A 23,913-nucleotide genomic window follows, 5' to 3' on the forward strand; every position below is an offset into this window, starting at 1 on the left:
GCGCCTTCATCTTCGCCTGCGTCAACCATGGTAACCACGCGCTTGAATTTGTCCTGGTAGACATCCGGGTGGCGCCTGTTCATACGCCGACAGCTTCCGCACCATGTGTGCTAATGAAGGGTAGTCCGCTTGGGCGGCCACGTCCTTGATCGATGATGACGGACCCACCACCGCCAACTCGACTCGCTTCTTTTCGCTTACGTGAACCGAATAGCATCGGTTCCTAACGGTCCTGAAGCGCTGGATGTATTCCGACACCTGTTTCCCGCGCTTCGTCCCACCGGCGTGCCGGAATGTGTTGGCGTCGAAACCCACCGGCGGGCGGTGGATCGGCCAACACCGTAGAGCCGGGAACAACTAGGGCTGCGGCTGGCCCTGGTCCCTCGGAGCGACGGCCCGCAAAGCCTCCTGGTCGCGCGCCGATGCAAATTGCAAGGGCGTGCCACCCGACCTATACCTGGTCGGGAAGGTGTGGATGATGCCTCGCTTAGTTTTCTCGTAGGGCACACACGTACACGTTAAATACGAGCCTCGATCGGCTCTCGGGTTATCCTGTGAATCGGCTCATGGAGCCGATCCACCCATGATTCGTCCAAGGTGGCCGAATATATGGTGGTCCCGCTTGATCAAGATAAAGCATATGAGATCCACGACGATCTAGGGTTTTCACCGCATAATCGGATCATCCTACTCACGATTGGGCCTCGCGCTCGCGCACGGTGACCGTAAGACAGCCCTAGACAAGGCCTAAAAACCAACACGAGGTTGATCCTCGGAACATCCTGTCTAGGGCTAGCAAACTACACCCTACACGCCGCTGGATCCTCCAACCCTTTGTAAGGCCTAACTATTGCAGATATTAAACTAATCCCTGATGAATCAAGGAGCAATCGTAACGGATCAGATCTACTAGATAACGATCAAGCGGGGTGCCGCCCCTGCACCCATGATGAGGCACAAGGACGGCTAGATGCGCAAGGGTTGCACTACGACAGCATATGATACTAATTAAGAACAATGCTAACCCTAACACATCTATGATAACTACGTTGCTCGCCATCAAAAAGGCTTCAGTACGAGCAACGCATGAACAACGTGGGCAGGCTCGTGCTTGCCTAGATCGCAAGATGCGATCTAGGCAGCATGGTGCTTACCGGGGAAACCCTTGAGACGAAGGGGTTGGCGATGCGCCGAGATTGGTTTGTGTTGAACGTTGGTTGTTGTTTATTCCATAAACCCTAGATACATATTTATAGTCCAGGGGACTTTCTAATGTGGGTGTGCACCAAACCGTGCACGGGTAAAACTCTAACTTCTAAACTAAGATGCGATCTAATATGTTACAGATACATGGGCAGTTTAGCCCAACTTGGTAAACAAGGCCGATTCACATATCCCTTCTATATGTATATCTTCAACTCCGTCTTGATCGCGGCCCACCTCTGGCTTGGTCAAATTCCGGTGATAACAGTAATGCCCTGATTAAATCTCATAATAGTGTTACCCTCCAAAAACCCCCCGACGGGCAATGGCTGAGCAACACGAAGAGCCGGGAAGCTCCCAGGGCCGCTTAGTGGATCCCTGGCACCTCGCGTCGTCCCGCAAATCTTCTGGCCAAACGTCCTGGCGGTTGCTAGGGCGTGCCACCTGACCTAGACCCGATCGGGAAGGTGTTAGTGCTTCGATTGTTCCTGCATGGTAGACACGTAAACATTAAATACGAGCCCTATCGGCTCTCGGGTTTCCACTGTGGATCGGCTCAAGGAGCCGATCGCCCCATGTTTCACGTTGGATTTACAATGGCATGGGGATCCTGCTTGATCAGGACAAAGCTAAAACGATCCACGACATTTTAGGGTTTTCACCGCATAACCGGAACGTCCTACGTGTGACCGGGCCTAGCAGCTACGGAAGACGATGCAAACCACCCCTACGAGAGGCCTAAAAACCAACATGACGTCGATTTCCGGAACATCCCTCGCAGGGACGGTGAACAACATCTAGCGCACTACCGGATCCTCCGACCCCAGCGTAAGGCCTAACTATGCAGATATTAAACTAATCCTTGCGGAGCAAGGAGCAACCATAACGGATCGGATCTACTAAGTAACGAATAAGCAAGATGCTGCCCTTACGTCCGGATAGACGTAAGGGCAGCTAGGTGTCGAGGGACGGCATCACCACGCAGATATGCACGTGAAAGCATCAATGCAAGCCCCTAAACACCTAAGGATAAATAGTACTTGCTCGCCATCAACAAGGCTTCAGCACGAGCGAGTACAAGGTTGACGAATAAACGTATATCGCCTAGATCGCTAGATGCGATCTAGGCAGCATGGTGCTTACCCGGGAGAAACCCTCGAAGAAAGGGGTGGCGATGCGCCTGATTTGTGTTGGTTGAACGATGATTGTCCTCCTTTTCCGATAACCCTAGATACATATTTATAGTCCAAGGGACTTTCTAATTGAGGCGTGCACCTAACCGTGCACGGGCCAGACTCTATCTCTTAATCTAAATACAATGCGATCTAATATGTTACAGATACACGGGCAACTTAGCCCAAACTCTCAGCGCAAGGCCGCTTCGAAGATGCTCCACATGTACGTCCTTCAAGCCCATCTTCACGTACGGCCCAGCTCCTGATTTGGCCAAAATCGGGTGGTAACACATGCCCCCCTGGTTTTGATAATGATAATTGCAAAACCATCTGTCTCCTTCGAAGGGTCATGTCATAGCAGAACCGTCGCAGCTCTCTTCATGATGACGTCTCGCCTTTCCAACTTCTCTGCACGACTTGACGGTTCTGGCACCACGTCCTCGGGAACTGCTTAGGCATTGAACCATATATTCCCCCTTTTATTTTGGCCACATCGAACAGTTCTCCTCCTCCTCCCTCTGCATCAGCACTTCCAAAAACCCTCCTCTGCCGCCATGTCTTCCTCTTCGTCTTCTCCCTCATCGGGTCTTTCCACCCAATCCTCCACCTCCCGCGAGCCGACGCCTCGAATGGGACCCACAGGAGGCCCACGCGGCCAACATCCGCCGCGCCATAGCCGACGGGGACGAGTCGACCCACGACTCCTTCGTCTGGTCCGAAGACGACCAGTCCTTAACGGACGGGGAGAGCGACCTTCGCTTCCTTGCCATTGGGCAATTGGAGGAGGAAAGCGACGACGACGGCTTCTCCTGGGACGGTTTCTCCTCCGCCGAGGGGGTGAAGGAAGGGGAAGAGGAGGAGGACAACACCTCCTCCGACGAACCGCCGGCCAAGCGTCTTTGCCCCTGGCCAGGCAACATCAGCGACTTCGACAGCGACTATGGAGACGCTAGCGAGGAAGATGAGGACAATGAAGGTCCCGCCGGTGGTCGCTACAGCAGTGACGACGAGCCGGCCGGGAGCAGCGCCGACAGCGGCGATGGCGACGATGAGGGCAGCAGCGGCCCCTAGATAGGATAGAGCTAGGAGTAGTAGATGATAGGGCAATGTACCCCTAGCAATCCCTTTTGAGAGCAATCAGCTCTTTATGTAAGAAATCCTTGTTTATCAATGAAGAATTCCCCAATTTGATTTTGCCGATTTCTTGCCCAGTGATTTAGCCGATTCTCCCTTATATGGATTTTGCCGATTGTTGGCCTGATCAACGCTCGATGAATCGATGGCAACGCATCGGTCTCTTATGATAAACTTCGAGATGGATCAGTTCAGATCCTCAAATTCCAGTCGAACAGGACCAAGCCGGAATCGTGCACACCTTGAATCTTGGAAATCCGAGTCCCCTGAGCTTAATGTCAGCCTTAATCGGCGAGACTCCAGAATTGATGCCTTCAGGAGAACTCTAGGACCGTTGCTGAAAATCTCGATCGCCTACAACTTTCGCAGCGATGCTTTGTCTCTTTGCGGCAACAAACTGGCCTAAAGCCTATCAATTATGATGGCTCCCTCTTCAAATTCCTCTCACCAGCTCCGACAGTTCCCTTCTGCGATAATTCACCACCTTTCAAACGAGCGGTGATGTAGAGTTAGCCGATCCCAACAAATCGGCTCTGCAGAACAAGAAACCTTAAGGGCGACCTGCCCCCCGAGCCTCAATCCAAGCGAGGATAAAAGTAACCCAGCCAAAGGAACCATCATCGGCTTCCCAACTGTAGTGCAGCATCAGCCGATTCTAACCAAATCGGCTTTCAAAAGCAGAGAACCTACATGCCCCCCCGAGCTTCTTCAGTCCAATGACGCAATCTCTGGTGAGAACGCAGTTTAGTCCAACTGGACGATCGTCGGTTGCTCTCATGATCCTGGCCTGATCTGCACGTTCATACTGCTCTTGCTGCTGGCCAGGGCTGCGATCCTCAAACTTGCCGGCAAATACCAACAGCTTAGATGAGAAAAAGGGCCGTCTTGGACGCCCGAACTGATGCTTCTGCTAGTGCTGCCGAGCTTGAAGTCTTGCTAGCGAAGTTGGAGGTCCTCGCAGAGAAGACCTGAGTCATCAATCAGTTGGAGGTCCTCGCAGAGTAGAGCCTCGCCATGTAACTCGAAGACTACCTCATCAGGCTTTTTCTTATAATAGTTTGTACCCCTTGAGTCGATGGCCGTGCATCGGCTTTGAATTCTTAAGTCGATGTCTACGCATCGGCTGTGCCCAAAAATTTCTGTATTTTCGTTTTTTTATTGGCCGATTGCATCGGCCCCCCATACTTGAGCTGTTCTGCTGGGCATTTGACATGCATTCTCAGCTTCATATCCTTTGTCTCATCCATCTATGTGCCCCCCGAGCCGATTCTGTCAAGTAATTGATGGTATCGGCTCTTCAGGCATCTGTTGGATCAATGCTGAACACAGACAAAGGGATGTTGAGGATAATTTTGGCCGATTGCGGGAATCGGCCTCCCTTTCCATTGCAATGCTTTGTGAAGGTTTAGCACTTCTGGGATTTCCATTGTAGCTACGTGGCATGCTGGAGATAAGATCCTTTGCTTTTTATTTTTTGAGGGCCGATCGCCGGGATCGGCCTTGCCACGTATGTCCAATGTCTTGGACCTGCTACTCCATCCGGACCACGGATACCATGTTTGTACCAGCCGATGCATCTGCATCGGCATCAGCCGATGCCTGTGCATCGGCTTTCGCCTGTTTTGGGCGCCATATTTTCTTTGGTGGGCGCGCCTTTGTCTCCGGTGTTTGCTGAATCTTCGCGGCCAGATCGGGCCGCGCCCTTCTCAACGTGTACAGGTACTGTGCCTCGGCTTCTTCCAGGTTTCGCAGCCGCTGCACTCTACGCTTCTGAGAATGGCTGAGTCCATCAGGGCACCACCTTGGTCGGTGATACCTATCTTCTTCTCCATCCGACTCCTCGAAGTCTTCTTCTCGAGAGGACTCAGCTCGTTTGTTACGTGGTGGGAGAGGTCCTAGGCGCTCGAACACTGAAACTTTGTTTGCCCTCCTTCTGTTCTGTCTGCATTCTGGGCAGTTCTCGATTGTTGGCAATCGGCTCATTCCTGAGTCCCAGCAATGTATGAAGAAGGGACAGTTCCAGTGCTCATCCACGTTGTCTTGCTCCCTTGACCTCCCTCTAGCGTGTCGTTCGTACCCGTCGTTGTTTCTGTTGTGCTGCATCTGACCGATGATATCTTTCATCATCTTCGTCGTAGTGCCGACGTCGGTCATACTGCTGCTCATATTTGTTGAGGAGACGCATCACCTCCTCCTCAGTCAGGTACCGCCTGTCATCATCTTGGGGCCGGTCGCGTGGGACGGCCTCCTCTTTATCTCTGCCACGGGAGTGGCTGCTCTCTGCTTTGTCTTTGCCATGGCGGATCACAAACCCTGCCATATTGACATCGCAAGAGAACCCTGGCTCTCTTATGGAGTGGCTTAGGTCCACCATGTTGACGTCCGGAAACGGACGCATGTCTACCTTCATGGCAAACTGTCCGAAAGTTAATCGGCCCGATTCTATCGCCATCTGAATTTGTGCGCGCAATACTTTGCAGTCGTTGGTGGCGTGCATGAACGTATGATGCCATTTGCAGTATGGCCTCTTGTTCATCTCCTGCGCCGTAGGGATCTTGTGGCCTTCGGGTAGCTTCAACTGTTTCTCTTTCAGTAGTAGATCGAAGATCTGTTCAGTTTTGGTCACGTCAAAGTCCAACCCTCTTGGAGGCCCCGGTGGATTCACCCATTTGCGGGACACGAGTACGGCGTCCGAGTCCATTCGGCTACCGCTACTTCCCGATCTTCCGCGAGTCTTCATCTTCATCGGTATTGACCAGGCTGATCGCGCGCTTGAACTTGTCCCGGTACGAGTTCCGGATGGCGCTGTTCATATAAGGTCAGCCTATCGACCGGAGTGCGTCAACGAGTTGTACTCCACTTGGAACGTCGGATCCTTGAACGACGCCGCAAGGCCTGCCACGGCCAGCTCGACTGCCTCTTTCTCGGTTAAGTGAACCGAATAGCATCGGTTCTTGACGGCTCCGAAACGTTGGATGTACTCGGAGACTGTCTCTCCTCGCTCTGCCGAACTCCGTGCTAGTTCGGCAATACCAGCTTCAGTAGCTTCTGAATGGTATTGGGTGTGAAACTGTTCCTCCAGCTGCTTCCATGATCGCACTGAATTTGGCTGCAGCGAGGTGTACCATCCAAAAGCTGGACCGGTGAGGGATTGCGAGAAGCACCTCACCCGTAGCTGATCCGATGCCGAGGCCATGCCTAGCTGGGCCAAGTATCGGCTCACGTGCTCGATGGAGCTAGACCCTTCTAACCCACTGAATTTGGTGAAGCCCGGGAGTCGGTACTTAGGTGGCAGTGGGATCAGGTCAAACTCATTGGGGTACGGCTTGGAATAGCCGATTATCTTCTTCTTCGGCAAGATGCCGAACTGATCTCTCAGGACTGCGCTGATCTGATCTGCGGTGGAGGTAGTGGCAGCTGAGCTTTCCTGGACTGGTGCAGTGGTATACTTGGCTAGCCACGCCTGTTTCTCAGCTTCCGCTCCCAAACTCCCCGCTGCTGCAGTCGTTCCTCCCGCCGGAACAATGGCTCCTGCTCCGGCAATCCCTCCTGGCGGAGCCTCGGATCGCCTCGCGTCCGCTTGTTGCGATCCGGCACATACGTGCACACGTATCCGTGTGGGATCTCCTTGGGCGGCTCATATAAGAACTCGGTAGTCGCCCGGATCCCCTCCAACCTTGTAGACAACGTATGCCTGGTGAACCTTGTTGCTGTGGAGCTGCCATCGCGTACGGCAATGGTGGCCTGGTGTGGAGTTGCACCTCTCCTTGGTGAGTCCCTAGAGCAGGTCCTGACGGGGAGTACCGACGCTCCATGATCTCTTGCACCACACGGAGCGCGACGCGCTCCAAAGAATTCACCAGGCTCTCAGCATGCCGATGCAGTGAATGGGCCACCACGTAGTTGATTTCCTGTCGCAGGGCTCTGGTACGTTCATCTGAAGGGAGGGATAAATCCAACCCTTCGAGGACGCCTTGTGGCGTGAATCCTTTGAACCTGATACCGTGCGAACGGGTCTTCTCAAAGGAGCCGATGAGTTCGGCTTCAACGATGGCCTTCAGCTCATCGTACTTCTTCTTATGATCAGGAGGAAGATCCTCGTATGTGATCTGTTCCTCCGCCATCTCGGATGCCGATGTTGACGTGGATGTTGCAGAAGGTGGTCCCACCGGGCGTGCCAGAATGTGTTACCCTCCAAAAACCCCCCGACGGGCAATGGCTGAGCAACACGAAGAGACGAGAAGCTCCCAGGGCCGCTTAGTGGATCCCTGGCACCTCGCGTCGTCCCGCAAATCTTCTGGCCAAACGTCCTGGCGGTTGCTAGGGCGTGCCACCTGACCTAGACCCGATCAGGAAGGTGTTAGTGCTTCGATTGTTCCTGCATGGTAGACACGTAAACATTAAATACGAGCCCTATCGGCTCTCGGGTTTCCTCGTGGATCGGCTCAAGGAGCCGATCGCCCCATGTTTCACGTTGGATTTACAATGGCATGGGGATCCTGCTTGATCAGGACAAAGCTAAAACGATCCACGACAGTTTAGGGTTTTCACCGCATAACCGGAACGTCCTACGTGTGACCGGGCCTAGCAGCTACGGAAGACGATGCAAACCACCCCTACGAGAGGCCTAAAAACCAACATGACGTCGATTCCCGGAACATCCCTCGCGAGGACGGTGAACAACATCTAGCGCACTACCGGATCCTCCGACCCCGGCGTAAGGCCTAACTATGCGGATATTAAACTAATCCTTGCGGAGCAAGGAGCAACCATAACGGATCGGATCTACTAAGTAACGAATTAGCAAGATGCTGCCCTTACGTCTGGATAGACGTAAGGGCAGCTAGGTGTCGAGGGACGGCATCGCCACGCAGATATACACGTGAAAGCATCAATGCAAGCCCCTAAACACCTAAGGATAAATAGTACTGCTCGCCATCAACAAGGCTTCAGCACGAGCAGTACAAGGTTGACGAATAAACGTATATCGCCTAGATCGCTAGATGCGATCTAGGCAGCATGGTGCTTACCCGGGAGAAACCCTCGAAGAAAGGGGTGGCGATGCGCCTGATTTGTGTTGGTTGAACGATGATTGTCCTCCTTTTCCGATAACCCTAGATACATATTTATAGTCCAAGGGACTTTCTAATTGAGGCGTGCACCTAACCGTGCACGGGCCAGACTCTTTCTCTTAATCTAAATACAATGCGATCTAATATGTTACAGATACACTGGCAACTTAGCCCAAACTCTCAGCGCAATGCCGCTTCGAAGATGCTCCACGTGTACGTCCTTCAAGCCCAACTTCACGTACGGCCCAGCTCCTGATTTGGCCAAAATCGGGTGGTAACAAATAGTCATCATGACATGTATACGAATCTCTATTCTGTCAATTTCCCACCTGTAATTTGTTCACCCGGTATGCTATTTATCTTATTGGAGAGACACCACTAGTGAACTGTGGACCCCGGTCCTTTCTTTTACATCTGAAATACAATCTACTGCAATCCCTGTTCTCTGTTGTTCTTCGCAAACAAACATCATTCTCCACACCTTACGTTTAATCCTTTGTTTACAACAAGCCGGTGAGATTGACAACCTCACTGTTAAGTTGGGACAAAGTATTTTGATTGTGTTGTGCAGGTTCCACGTTGGCGCCGGAATCCCTGGTGTTGCGCCGCACTACACTCCTCCACCAACAACCTTCATGTGGCCTTCATCTCCTACTGGTTCGATAACCTTGGTTTCTTTCTGAGGGAAAACTTACTGCTGTGCGCATCACACCTTCCTCTTGGGGTTCCCAATGGACGTGTGCATCACGCGCCATCAAGACTGTTTTCTGGCGCCGTTGCCGGGGAGATCAAGACACGCTGAAAGGGGAGTCTCCCACATCCAATCTCTTTACTTCGTTTATTGTCTTGCTTTACTTTATTTTATTTTCTGTTTTGTTTGCTTTCTTTATATCAAAAAATCAAAAAAAATTAGTTACTTGTTTTACTTATTTAATTTTGTTTGCTTAGTTTATTTTTATTACTATTAAAATGAATACTCCTGAGAACACTAAGTTGTGTGATTTCACTAGCACCAATAATAATGATTTTATATGCATTCCTATTGCTCCACCTGCTACTACATCAGAATTTTATGAAATTAAACCTGCTTTACTAAATCTTGTTATGAGAGAGCAATTTTCTTGTGTTAGTACTGATGATGTTGCTGCCCATATTAATAATTTTGTTGAACTTTGTAAAATGCAAAAGTATAAGGATATAGATGGTGATATTATAAAACTGAAATTGTTTCTTTTCTCCTTAAGAGGAAGAGTTAAAGATTGGTTGTTGTCTTTGCCTAAAAATAGTATTGATTCATGAACTAAATGTAAAGATGCTTTTATTGGAAAATATTATCCTCCTGCTAAGATTATATCTTTGAGAAGTAGCATTATGAATTTTAAGCAATTGGATAATGAATATGTTGCCCAAGCATGGGAGAGAATGAAATCTTTGGTAACTACTTGGATGATCATCCAAACCTTTTATGCATGATTGAATTTTTTCTTCGAGGAAACCTATTGGATTCAGCTGCTGGAGGTACTTTTATGTCCATCACTTTGGGTGCTGCAACAAAGATTCTTGATGATATGATGATCAATTACTCTGAATGGCATACTGAAAGAACTCCTCAAGGTAAGAAGGTAAATTCTGTTGAAGAAACCTCTTCTTTGAGTGATAAGATTGATGTTATTATGTCTATGCTTGTTAATGGTAGATCTCATGTTGATCCTAATAATGTTCCTTTAGTTTCATTGGTTGCTCAAGAAGAGCATGTTGATGTGAACTTCATTAAAAATAATAATTTCAACAACAATGCTTATAGGAATAATTATGGTAACAACAACTATAGGCCATATCCTTCTAATAATGGTAGTGGTTATGGTAATTCTTATGGTAATTCTTACAACAATAATAAGAGTGTACCCTCTGGTCCTGAAGTCATGCTTAAAGAATTTATTAGTACACAAACTGCTTTTAATAAAGGGATTTCTACTTTCGTGCCCTCAGGTCCTTAGTTGTACTCAGTTTTCCCCAGCTCCTTAGTTTTTCCTCAGTTTTCCCCAAGCCCTTGTTTGAAACCCGCAGAAGCAGCTCAGACGGCAGGATTCCCGTTTAGTTGACCGTTCTGTCACGTGTGGGGCCGCGTCGTGTGGGCCCGCGTCGCGTGGGGCTGGTAGAAAGGGACCGCGTGGGACAGGACGAGAAGCGTTTGATTGCACGTGAGCAGGAGCTGGGTTCTGTCTCTCTCGGCCCGAAATTGGCATTATTAAGTGCACCTTTTTCCCCTCTTTCTCTCTGTCCTTTTCACCAAATTAGTATAAAATCTAGAGAAGCTTGCATTTCTGACTTTCTTCAATTATTTGTGCCTTTTGGCCCGCGTTGTTTGCCCAATATGGCAGCAAATCTAGTACTCCCTACGGTCCATATGTATGTAGTTAAATCTAGAAGCAAATCTCCAGGATAATGTACGATAAATTCACGGTCATAGTAAATCAAGAAAACTAAGTACGGCCAACAAAATATAGTAGACTAGGGATAGATAATCCCTAGATAATATGGATAGATAATAGGCTGCATACACAGCAGCCAACATAGTAACGAGGTTCTTCACAGACATCATCATACTAACATAACAACAAGGGATCCCTAGCTAACAACAAAGGGATCCCAACAACAAACTAGGAGGCAGCGAAGCAGCAGCAGCACACGTCCAGGACTCCGCCTACCCCATCCGGCTCTGCCTCCACTTGTTGCTCTTGCTCCCCTTGGGAGCCTTGGGCTTGAGCGGAGGCATGCGCCCGGCGGAGATCTCCACCCGCCGCAAGCCGCGGAGGTGCATGCCGAGCGCCCCGTGCTTGGCGCGGAAGTAGTGGACGTTCACCGTCGTGCCGACGTTGGGGAAGGTGTTGCTGATGTTCTCGGCATGCGTGACGAGGCGAGTTGAAGTCCGTGGCGCCGAGTCTCCCGGTGCGAAGGGGCACTCGTAGACCTCCTTGGCGAAGTAGGAGATGTCTCGGCCGACCTGCGGCCTCCGCGGCACCTGGCGAGTCTTGACGTCCTCCTCCTCTTCGTCGCTGCCGATGTCGCTGCCAGACATCTGATCCATATCAAACAGAAACTAGTGAATGAGTTGCAACGATGACTAACGTACATGATAACAAAGTTAAGAAAAATAGAGTCGACCTCGGTTAGAGTGGACATGATTATATATCTACGAGGAAGGTGTTAGCGAACTAAAGCTCATGCACAACAGATTTGTACACATCAATGGTTCGCTGAACCCTCCCTGTAAAAATTTGTGCCCAACCATTCATCATAGGCAAAGAAACAGATTCTAGATCTGAACTAGATCTGAACTTGAACACATTCGAGATTATTTGCAAAATTAAACGGTTGATATCTTTTGATTAGTGCATAAAATAACCGATTGAGATCCCATGATTACTTGCATAAATTAACCGATTGAGATCCAATATTACTTGCATAAATTAACCGAACAGCCGAACCCCAAATCTTAAACGAAATCAAGAAGTGATCAAAACAAAATGGAATAAAGTCGGCGCAAATATTAGCCCAATACTCATCCATCTACGGATCCATCTACACCAGCAAAAATAGGGTTCAAAAAGGAATGGGGAACAAAAAAGGAAGCAAACCGTAGTTACCTCGTTCCATGGGTCCTCCGAGGAGGTGTCGTAGGGGTTCGGGGGCGGGACGTACGGCACGGGGTCGTAGGGGTCCCATCCCGCCGGGATCTGACTGCCACCGGCGGCAGCAGCCTCCGATGCACCGGCGACGGCGGCGGCGGCGGCGACGTCCGTAGAGGGGACGGCGCCGAAGATGGAGGCATCGCGCTTCGAGCCTACCTCGATGATGGGATTGGCATTCTCCTTGTCCATCTCTCCGGCGGAGGAAGAGGAAGAGGGAGAGGGAGAGGGTTTTTTGCTTTGGAGAAGATGATGGGACGTGAGAGAGTTGGCGATGCGTGAGCGAGTGAGAGTGACGAGAGAGAGTGCGAGGAGGCGTCTATAAAGGCGAGGGGTGGTTAATGCGACCCGCGTCCTACGCGTGCACAGGTGCACGTCTGCACGTCTTGGACTTCTGCAACGCGACACGCGTCCACGATTGCACGTCTCGACTTCTCCACCGCGACCCACATCTACGCGTCAACAATTGCACGTGTCCTCGAGTCTAACCCTGGAAATTTAGATATACTCAGGTATACCCTCGAGTCTTATACTAGCATTTTTTGTGTGCTCAATTTTCCCCTCGAGTGCTAATACTGGCTAGTGCAATATACTCAGTTTTACCCTCAAGTGGCTGGTCAACAGAGAGTCAACAAATGTGATTAACTAGTTAAATGAGTCATTTAATGTGCAAAAAAATCTGAAAAAAGTGGCACTTACTCATGGAGTCTTTACCACAAATTGCCACTTCTCAAATCATAGATAAATCATAGATAAATCAAGTTTTACCACAAATTGCCACTTCTCATATCACCTAGTAGCTATGAAGGTGCATGGTTTTCCACAATAAGCCCTTCCCAAAACAGCTTCCCCCAAATCATACTTTGTCTAAATGAGGCCACAATTCTCACACTGATGTATATTGGTATTGCAAATAGTTTGAGGTAGGCCAAGATGGGTTTCATTGTACAAAACATGCATTTTCCATTTTTTAAATCTCATATTTGAATCCCTTAGTCTATTTACTACTCAGGTGCCCTTGGTTTCTTGATAGTACTCAGTTTTGCCCTCTCTCTTCACAAATTCTCGCGGACGTGCAACATCGCCCCGATTGGTCTAGCCCATGTCACGCGGATCGTGCCCGCCGACCGTTGATCGTATGATATAGGGAACGGGCGGGATAACCCTCTCTCTCTCTCGTTGGCGGTTAATTAGCTTCCACCCTCTAAGTATGCTTCGAAGGGCGGTTTTCTGTATTATTTTTCACGCGCTAAAAATTATAAACTCTTTTAGGCGTTATTTTTCACGCAAAAAATGATAAAACATCACCGATTTGTTGTTGCCATTACTTTTCACGCAAAAAAATGATAAACCATCACCGATTTGTTGTTGCCATTACTTTTCACGCAAAAAAATGATAAACCATCAACAATTTGTTGTAGCCATTACTTTTCACGCAAAAAAATGATAAACCATCACCGATTTGTTGTTGCCATTACTTTTCACGCAAAAAATGATAAACCATCAACAATTTGTTGTAGCCATTACTTTTCACGCAAAAAAAGATAAACCATCACCGATTTGTTGTTGCCATTACTTTTCGCGCAAAAAAAATGATAAACCATCACCGATTTGTTGTTGCCATTACTTTTCACGCAAAAAAATGATAAACCATCAACAATTTGTTGTAGCCATTACTTTTCACGCAAAAAAAAATGATAAACCATCACCGATTCCCTTTGTTGTAGCCATTACTTTTCACGCAAAAAATGATAAACCATCTATCTTTGTATAGAATGATAAACCTATCGCGTATGATTTTTGAGGTCATTTAGAGAAGGCAGAAAAAACCTAATTTTTTACAAAAGCTGGTTTCAGTGAGACCTAACCAAGTTTGGCATACATGATGGCATACCTATAACAACAAGGAATATCTAAAAGGGAAAGTTTCAGAAAATTTGAAATTTAGGGTGAAAATGATGCCATACATGATGCTTCGTTTTTCGAGGTTTTGACCCGAAAATCAATTGGGTATTATAAAGGGAAATAAAAAGTTCAAAAAATGTAAAAACGAAACAATCTATCTATCTATGTATAGAAGATCAGCTGTATGAAATTTGAGGTTATTTAGAGAAGGTAGAAAAAATCACCTTGTTAGAAAAGCTGGTTTCAGCGAGACGAAACGGCATGCGCTTAAGCAAAGTGATATTTTCGAACATCTCCAAATGACCCCAAATTTTCCATACATGATGCCATACGTGTAACAACAAGGAACCCTATCTAAAAAGTGTCAAAAAAGTTTGCCCAACCGTATAGCTCTATCAAAAAGAACCTCACCATGGCGCTAGTATAATTTTGGGATAGTTACAAACTTTCGTTACCTAACTTTCAACATGAAACTTGTTTCAAATTCATTTTCGCCTACAAGAAACAAATCCCAACTTGATTCGAGCACCACAACCTCCAAACGATGCCGATGCCGATATCGGCATGGTCAGAACGGCTATGCTCGCCGCCACTGCTAGGTCAACATCGGGATGCACCCTCAATCCCGTCCCCTCATTCGATCACTGACACACCAGAGATACCGCCGAGGCCAATGCCGAACGTACATGCTGATGCCAATGCCGAACATGCATGCACGCCGCCGTGGGCACGGCCACGCCGACCCGCTATGCTCGGACGCCACGGACCGCCGCGAGGTCTTTCCCTTCGCCACCACACTCTCCTAGCACCCACCTATACACGCCGTAAAGGAGAGACACTAGTTTTCTCTACATTGCTCGCGTTCGTGTCCGACACGGTCGATCAAAGTTTTGAGGTGGTCGTCGATGTCGTCGACCATTTCTTCTCTTCTTTGCAAGGTTAAACGCGTCTAGTTCATATCTATCTAATGCGTCCGGTCTCGCCTCATGCAGTTCTTTGTGGACGTCGATCTCATCTCGGCACCCCGCATGCCACCTCCTCCGTGCCATCGCTGTAGAGCTCTGTTTAAAAATCTAATCCTACCCGTGTATTGCCCCTTGTATCAGCGTCATGGTCCCACTTGTCATTTGATATACCGAAGCCCCACTCGTTCGCGTTTTGGTCAGGGATACAGCGATGCTTACGGTCAAACAAAGATGGATGGTGTGACGTGTCTTTGCAGGCTCTACGTGGCCCCACTAGTCAGAAGATAACGGTCAACCGTCGGGCAACCGGCCGTTACATCACGTGTGATGGTTTCAGACAAACGCTTGGGTAAAACTGAGGAAAAACTAAGGAGCCGGGGAAATCTGAGCACAACTAAGGACCCGAGGGCACGAAAATAGAAATCCCTTTAATAAATCTGTTGAAGAAAAGCTTGGTAAAATTGATGTTCTTGCTTCTAAGGTTGATAGTCTTGCTCTTGATGTTGATCTTTTGAAACTAAAAGTTATGCCTGATGAAGTTAAAGATACTAAGTTTGCTAAAACAAATGCTATCCAAGTTCGAATTAATGAAAATATTAGAATGATGGCCGAATTGCATGCTAGGTGGGAAAGAGAAGAAAAATAAAAACTTACTAAAGAGAATAATGTAGCTAAAGTTTGGACTATTACCACCACTAGTAATGTTGATGCTTCAGATGTTGCTAAACCTCCTACTATCAATGGTAAAATAATTGGTGTTGGCAATGTTTCTACCCCTATTACAAAGCGTGCAAAATTGCCTGAAACTGCTGAAACTGTTTGTGATAAAAGTGCTGAAATTTTTCAGAATGTTGTAGATCATAATGGTTTAGATTTTGATAGTTGTCATATTTCTGAAGTTATTAAGTTCTTACAAAAACTTGCTAGAAGTCCTAATGCTAGTGCTATAAATTTAGCCTTTACAAAACATATTACAAATGCTCTTATTAAAGCTAGGGAAGAGAAATTAAAACTTGAAGCTTCTATTCCTAGGAAGTTGGAAGATGGTTGGGAGCCCATCATTAAGATGAAAGTCAATGATTTTGATTGTAATGCTTTATGTGATCTTGGTGCAAGTATTTCTGTTATTCCTAAGAAACTTTATGATATGCTTGACTTGCCACCTTTGGAAAATTGTTATTTGGATGTTAATCTTGCTGATAATTCTATAAAGAGACCTTTTTTTTGACACATTTACCGTAGGGGAACCCCTACGGTGTCATTATATATATATATATATATATATATATATATATATATATATATATATATATATATACCAGCACTATTCTGCAACCAGTTGCAGAATAATATTCTGAGCACCGACATGTACTTTCCTGGACACATGGTTGTACTTCCCGGATAACAAGGTTCAACTTTCTGTCAAACTTACCTGAACTTCCCGTTTTCTTCAGAGGTACTGATTATACCTCAAGTTTCTCAACCATTTGTCGGAACTATGCAAATGATATACCGTTGGATAGATAATGAAAAACCGCAACTTTTTCATGTTCACACTTTTCACAGATTTTGCATAGTGCAAATTTAATTTTGAAAATACAAAAACGCTTTTATATGGCCAGAAAACGAACTTTTACTTCGATTTTCGAACCCCTTATCCAAATTGTGCAAATGATACACCGTTGGATAGATAATGAAATTTCGCAACTTTTTCATGTTTTACGTTTTTTCAAAATCTTCACAGTTTTTGAACAATTTTGAAAATACCGAAATTCGGACGTACTTAAAAACGAGCGGACAGTAATTTGGATGATTTGTTTCAACCGTTTGTCGGAATGATGCAAATGATACGGCGTTGGAAAGCTATGGACAAGGCGCAACTTTCTTATTCCAATTATTTTCTCTAATTCCTTATATATTAAGAGAATAACTCAAATTACTCTCCGCCCGTTTTATGTGACGGGCACCGAATGATTTCCCCCGCGATTTCCATGTGGTATATTGAAACAATGGAAATGATATACGGTTGGAAAGGTGTCAAAATGGCGCATCTTTTTTGTATCTCCCATTTTTCCCAAATCCAAACGGTTTAAAACTAATTTTAGAAGTTTTAAAATCATGTTTCCGGTATACTTTGCGAGATAACGACTTAAATTTGATGGATTAGATCCATTTATTTCTTGTGAAATGTTGTAGGTGATGAAATTAGACTCATAATCTATCATACAAAGCTTTGGGTGACAATGTTTGAGGTGGTTGGTGATCAAAACAAGGAGATTTGCACAATAAATTTCCGCCACGCAAAAAACAGAGCATTGAACTTCTCTTGACATGAGTTTGTACTTCTCGAGAAATGCGGTTGTACTTCTTAGTGCGGTTTCACGAAATTGTTCAGAAAAACTGATAAAATTGTATCTGAAAACTTTCTACTTCCCATGGTTACCGCTTGTACTTCCTGCAATCACCGCTTGTACTTCTCGGAATCACTGATTGTACTTCCCGCGGATGAGGGGATTTTTTTGTTTGTACATTTAGATTTTGTCGGGTTTTTTATACTTCCTATATTAAGTGAGTGTACTTCTTGTGTCGAATGGTTGTACTTCTCAGCTCTAAGTGTTTGAACTTCCTCACGGATGACGAGATTTTTTGTTTTTTCTACATTTGGATTTTGTCGGTTTTCTTGTACTTCCTATATTAAGTGTGTGTACTGCTCGGTGTTGAATGGTCGTACTTCTCAGCGTCAAGTATTTTGAACTTCCTCGCGGATGATAGGATTATTTTGTTTTTCTTGTACATTTCGGAGAGGTGTATGTACTTCGAGGGGCCAAAATATGTACTTATCAAATTGATATCTTGTACTTCTCTGCATAATTCTCGGTTTTGGTTTTTGTACTTCTCATAAATGAAGTCTATACTTCTCGGTATATGTTTTTGCACTTCTCAATAGACATTTATTTTTCTGACTTACGAAAGTGGAAAAATTGTGTACTTATGCCATAAATATTTAGTTGATCATTTGTACTTGCCCGAGATTTTATTTTAAAATTTGAAAACTGGTTAGTTGTACTTCCCGTAGTCAACGATTTACTTCTGGAAATAATTTCTTGTACTGCTGAGACTATAACAATTAAACTACCGGAACTAAAATGATTGTATTGTTGCACAGTTTTGGGAGTGGTGTTTTGGAACATGGGTGCATATGCTCCCTATATTTTGAAATGCATCTTCCACATATTTTAAATTTCAAAAAAATTGAAACAAAAAATTAGTACGTACATCTTCACGTGCTACACGCTCACAAAGTCGTTTCATAAAAAATCGACTTATCATGTGACGTGTGTAAAAAAGACAAAATTCAGTGCTAAAAATAATGCTTTTCACAAGATAAAGTTTCTCCTTTTTACATAGACCACAAAAAATATTGTTTTTTCGTGAAACTTGACGAATGCGCATACATAATGAAGATGTACATGTAGAATTTTTTGTCCAAATTTTTCGACATTTCAAAATATGTTTTTTTGGTAGAGGGAGCATACGCACCCGGGAGCCGAATTGAATTTCCGCACAGTTTTAGCCTATTTTGTTTTAGTGCGATAGCTAAAGAAGGTCCGTTGCTACTTGTTTATATTGCCGATACTATCCCCATGTACCTACATGTTACAAAAAATTAACATCTCATTTGCTTGGGATTTTCAATACTGAAAACGGTTACCACTTCCTGACCTCATAAACTCGTACATACTCAAATCTAAGTTTGTACTTCCCGTGGAGCCTACTGCTCTGGAAATACTATCATTTTACTCGAATCTACGGAGTAATTTTGTTCTTGGCGTGTACTTTTGTTCTAAACTTGCCTACTTCCTAGCTCAATAAAAGAGGAAAAATGCAGAGATTGCATCAAGCGGAGAAACACGGACTAGTCACGCAGAAAAAATGTTGAAAAGCAACAGCCTGTAGAGGGAATCCGGGCATGTCCGGCGCCAGTGGAATCCGGGCGGCGTCGTAGGGGAAGCCTGGGGCGGCGGTGTTGGCCTGCGGAGATCGAGTGGGCGAACCCTGGGTGGCGGCGGTCTGTCGACTCCGAGGACCCCGGGGCCGCGGCGGGGCGAGCACTAGACGGCAGCGGCGCGTGCGCTGGGCCGCGGTGGCGCGTGGGGCGTGGAGGCAAGACTGGCAGGCGCGCGCGGCGGAGTAGGTTGGCCGGCGGGAGGTTCGGCAGGTCGGGGGAATCAAGTGCAACCGCGGCGGGGCGAGCTCTGGATGGCAGTGGCGCGTGCGCTGGGGCGGCGACGGCGCGCGGGACCCGGGGCTACGGCGGGGGAGGCAGGGCTGCAAGGCGCGCGCGGCGGAGGAGGTGGTTGGCCGGTGGGAGGTGAGGTGCGGCAGGTTCAGGGGAAGTGGAAACGAGGTGAGGTCGTGGGGAAGAAAATCGGGAGGTCAGGGATGATGCGGTCGGGTGGGGTGGGTGTTATTTTTTTCTTTTTCCCGATGGCGTCCTATATATATATAGGGTCACACTATTCTGAAACCAGTGCTCAGAATATTATTCTGAGCACCATCTTCCATATATAGACGCGGACCGAGTCTGATTGGAAGAAAAAGCCCACAAACCCCACGAACCTAACTTGCTCACACTAACCCCACCCACGACGCACGATCTCAATGTCCTGTGCTCCCCGCCGGCCAGATTCCGCCTCCGGCCACCCCAACCGCCGGCCTGGAGGGCAACTGCGCCCCGCTTGGATTACCACCGCTTCGCCGCCTAGAGGAATCGCGTGCCGCCGCCTAGATGCCGCCGGCGAGATCCTCACCGCGCGCCCGACCGCCATGCCGCCCGCCCCTAGATCTCTTCTACGCTCCACCGCCTGGGAAACAGCCAATTCCCCACCTCCCTCCCGCCGCCGCCCGGGCGCCTGCCTCCGCCCCGTCCCCTGCATCCGCCAGGCTAGCTCCACGAGCTCGTGCGCCGGCGACGAAAATCTTTCCGCCCGGAACCCCCAACCAGTTAGTTCTCCCAATCGTGGCCTGGAATCGCCACCACCAGCGCTGGACTCCACTCCTTGTTGCTCCCGCTGCTCATCCCTGCGTCCTGCTCCAGCGATGCATTATTTTTTTCTTCGTTTTCACAAGCAGGTTAGTCGCAGCAGTACATGTCTTCTGGTTCCGTAAGTACATGTCTTCTAGTTCTGTAAGTACATGTCGCTAGGAATCAAGTGCAGGAGAAAAACGCAAGAAACAAATGTTACGCTGTAAAAGATTGGGAGTGCAAAAGTTCAGAAAAAAGCTACTGGGCAACGTTTCAGAGATACAAATACAGTGTCCGCCTGGACTTCAGCTCGCGCCGGCATGGACTCCAGCCGCCGGCCTATGCCGCTGCCCCCTGTACGCCGCTGTTGTGCCGGCCCTCATGTCCTGCCAGCTCTGTGTTATATCTAAATTTTCCGTGACAGGCAGTACATGCAAGTTCAGAAGAAAGTTCAATCGCACGGTTTCAGGAAGGCGTAAGTTCGTGTTTTTAGTTTTGGATTGGAGAAGACACAAATTGACCAGATCCCCTAATTTTCTCTCTTTGTTATTTACTACAGCGTGCACATGTGTGTATAGAAGCAGTGCACTTGTACATGTCGCATTCTTTGGAGATAGGAAATATCAGTCTCCATGTATGAGCAGTCCAAGTAGTTGAATACGGAAAGTTCATAGAAGAAACCACATGATGTTCTACGATTCACCTCGACCAACACGCGTCTCATTCCACCGCCGCCAGCTTCCCTTGCTAGAAGGACAGCCGCTGCCTCCCCGGCAACCGGCGACGGAGTCTCCCTTGGAAAGCGCCACCACCTCCCTCGCGAATCACCGCTGCCCGCCGCTCGGGGATTCCACATCGAGCGCCTCCCTCGCTGGTCTTCCTTCCTCCGGCGTCGCACCATCTTCTCTGCTTCCTCGCGTGCATCGTCCTCCAGCCGACATGGCACCGCGGGCCTCACCTTGCTTGTCGCCTCCATGCCTCCTGCGAGCGCCACCTCGACCTCCCTACTCATCGCGCGGCGCCTCCTTTAGTGGCAGCCTCCTGGGAAACCTTGAAGCCTGCCGACGCTTCCCTCTTGTGCGCCGGCCGGGAGCCCCTCGCCACACCTCATCAACTCCAGCGTGCGGCCGCCGCCACGAAGCTCATCAATTCTGGCGCCCCTCCCCGCGCGTCCTCAAGTCTGGTGACCTTCACGTGCCGCCTTAGAACACTGCCAGATGGCCACCGGTTTCAATCCTTGCCGCGCCATGTCCTCCATTCTTCTGCTCCACGAGCGATGAGGCCTGTTGGTTTTGTTTTTCGTAAACGGGTTGTACTGCCCCTACGCGAATGTTGTATTGCCATATTGTGTACCATTGTACATTTTTACTGTAGTTTGTGTATGCCCCTGTGAGGGTGAGAGATGTATACTACTACGAATCATAAACCAGTAGACGCAAGTCCTCATCAAGAATAAATGCAACTCGTGAGCAGCAGCACACACACGAATTCAGTAGAAGTACAGGAAGCAACAACTCATCCTTGTAGCAGCACAAGTAGCAGTAGTCGCAAGGCATAATTATATTTTCTTGCTACTTTAATTTTGACCTAAACTTTTGCTTCCCATCTGTCTGAACATCAAAGAGGCATACAGTTGTACTTTCCTGCTGTGTGTACTACTGACAAAATCAGAACAATTTGAGTGGAAATGATAAAACAAATCAAGACGAATCAGTACTTATGTTTGAAAAATGGAAGTGTGTGATTTCATGGTGGAAGTTTACTTGTACGGTCAGTGGCCTGCATCAACTATCATCGCACAGATTAATTGTTGCTAGCCCACAAATGCTTGTATTTAGGAAGTATATGTATCTGTCTATGGACGGTGCAAAGAAGAAAAATTGAGAAGTTCAATTGGCGCTATATTGAAAAGTGCACAAATTGCAAATAAGTACATGGCAGTAAATTTAAAAAGTACACTAAAATAATATATCAACAAAAAAGTTTCCGAAAAGTACACATATCAGTATTTGGAAGTTCAACACTTCAAATATTGGCCCGTACACTTTAGTTCAAAAATAATTAAGTAAACCAAGTAAATTAAATATCCGCTAGGAAGTACAACCAGTAACAACAAGAAGTACAAGACAAGTATAGCTAATCAGACTGGGCAGTACAAAAAACAAAAAAATATCCTCATCCGCAGGAAGTACAATCAGTGATTTTGAGAAGTACAAACGGTGACTGCAGGAAGTACAAGCGGTAACTACGGGAAGTAGAAAGTGTTCAGATAAAATTTATCAGTTTTTCTGAACAGTTTCATGAAACCGCACCAAGAAGTACAACCGCATTGCCCGAGAAGTACAAGCTTATGTCGAGGGAAGTTTAGTGCTCTGTTTTTACGGGGCGGAAATCTATTGTCCAAATCTCATCGATTTAATCACCAACCACTTCAATCATTGTCACCAAAAGCTTTATATGGTAGAGTATATGTCTAATTTCATTACCTATAATATTTTACAACAAATAAATGGATCTAATCCGTCAAATTCAAATCGTTATCCCACAAAATATACCGGAAACATGATTTCAAAACTTCTAAAATTAGTTTTAAACCATTCGAATTTGGCAAAATTGGTAGATACAAAAAAGATGCGCCATTTCGACACCTTTTCAACCGTATATCATTTCCATTGTTTAAATATACTACATGGAAAATCGCGGGGAAATCATTCGATGCCCGTCACATAAAACATGCGGACAGTAATTCGAGTTATTATCTTAAACTGTAAAGAATTAGAGAAAACAATTGGAATAAGAAAGTTGCGTCTAGTCCATAGCTTTCCAACGCCATATCATTTGCATCATTCCGACATACGGTTGAAACAAATCGTCCAAATTACTGTCCGCTCGTTTTTTGAGTACGTCCGAATTTCGGTATTTTTAAAATTGTTCAAAAACTGTAAGGATTTTGGAAAAACGTAAAACATGAAAAAGTTGCGCAATTTCATTATCTTTCCAACGGTATATCATTTGCACAGTTTTGATAAGCGATTCGAAAATCAAACTAAAAGTTCATTTTCTGGCCATATATAAGCGTTTTCGTTTTTTCAAAATTAAATTTAAACCATGCAAAATCTGTGAAAAGTGTGAACATGAAAAAGTTGCGGTTTTTCATTATCTATCCAACGGTATATCATTTGCATAGTTCCGACAAATGGTTAAAAAACTTAAGGTATAATCAGTACCTCTGAAGAAAACGGGAAGTTCATGTAAGTTCGACAGAAAGTTGAACCCTGTTATCCGTGAAGTACAACCTTGTGTCCAGGAAAGTACAAGTCGGTGCTCGGAATATTATTCTCGCAACCGGTTGCGAAATAGTGCTGTGTATATATATATATATATATATATATATATATATATATATATATATATATATATATATATATGAAGGAACTATGTACAAGGTTACAGCAGGAGTAACAGGAGTTCAGGGAGGAAAGAAACTACAAAAGAAAATGAAGATTACAAAACAAGAGAGGTAACCCATTCAACTAAAGGCTGAACTACAGAAGACTTTACTTTATACTGGTGCAGCATAAGGTCATGCTGAAAACAGACTTTCCATCGAGCAAATGACTTTGGTACATGATTAAAAGCCAAGTCATTTCGAATTTTCCAGATATTCCACGCAGCACAAATAAACACCTCAAAGAAACAAGGGCCATTAAAAGTTGACTTGGCTGCAAGATAATTTTGAGGCAA

Source organism: Lolium rigidum, chromosome 7, assembly GCF_022539505.1.
Source record: "Lolium rigidum isolate FL_2022 chromosome 7, APGP_CSIRO_Lrig_0.1, whole genome shotgun sequence".
Classification (NCBI taxonomy): domain Eukaryota; kingdom Viridiplantae; phylum Streptophyta; class Magnoliopsida; order Poales; family Poaceae; genus Lolium; species Lolium rigidum.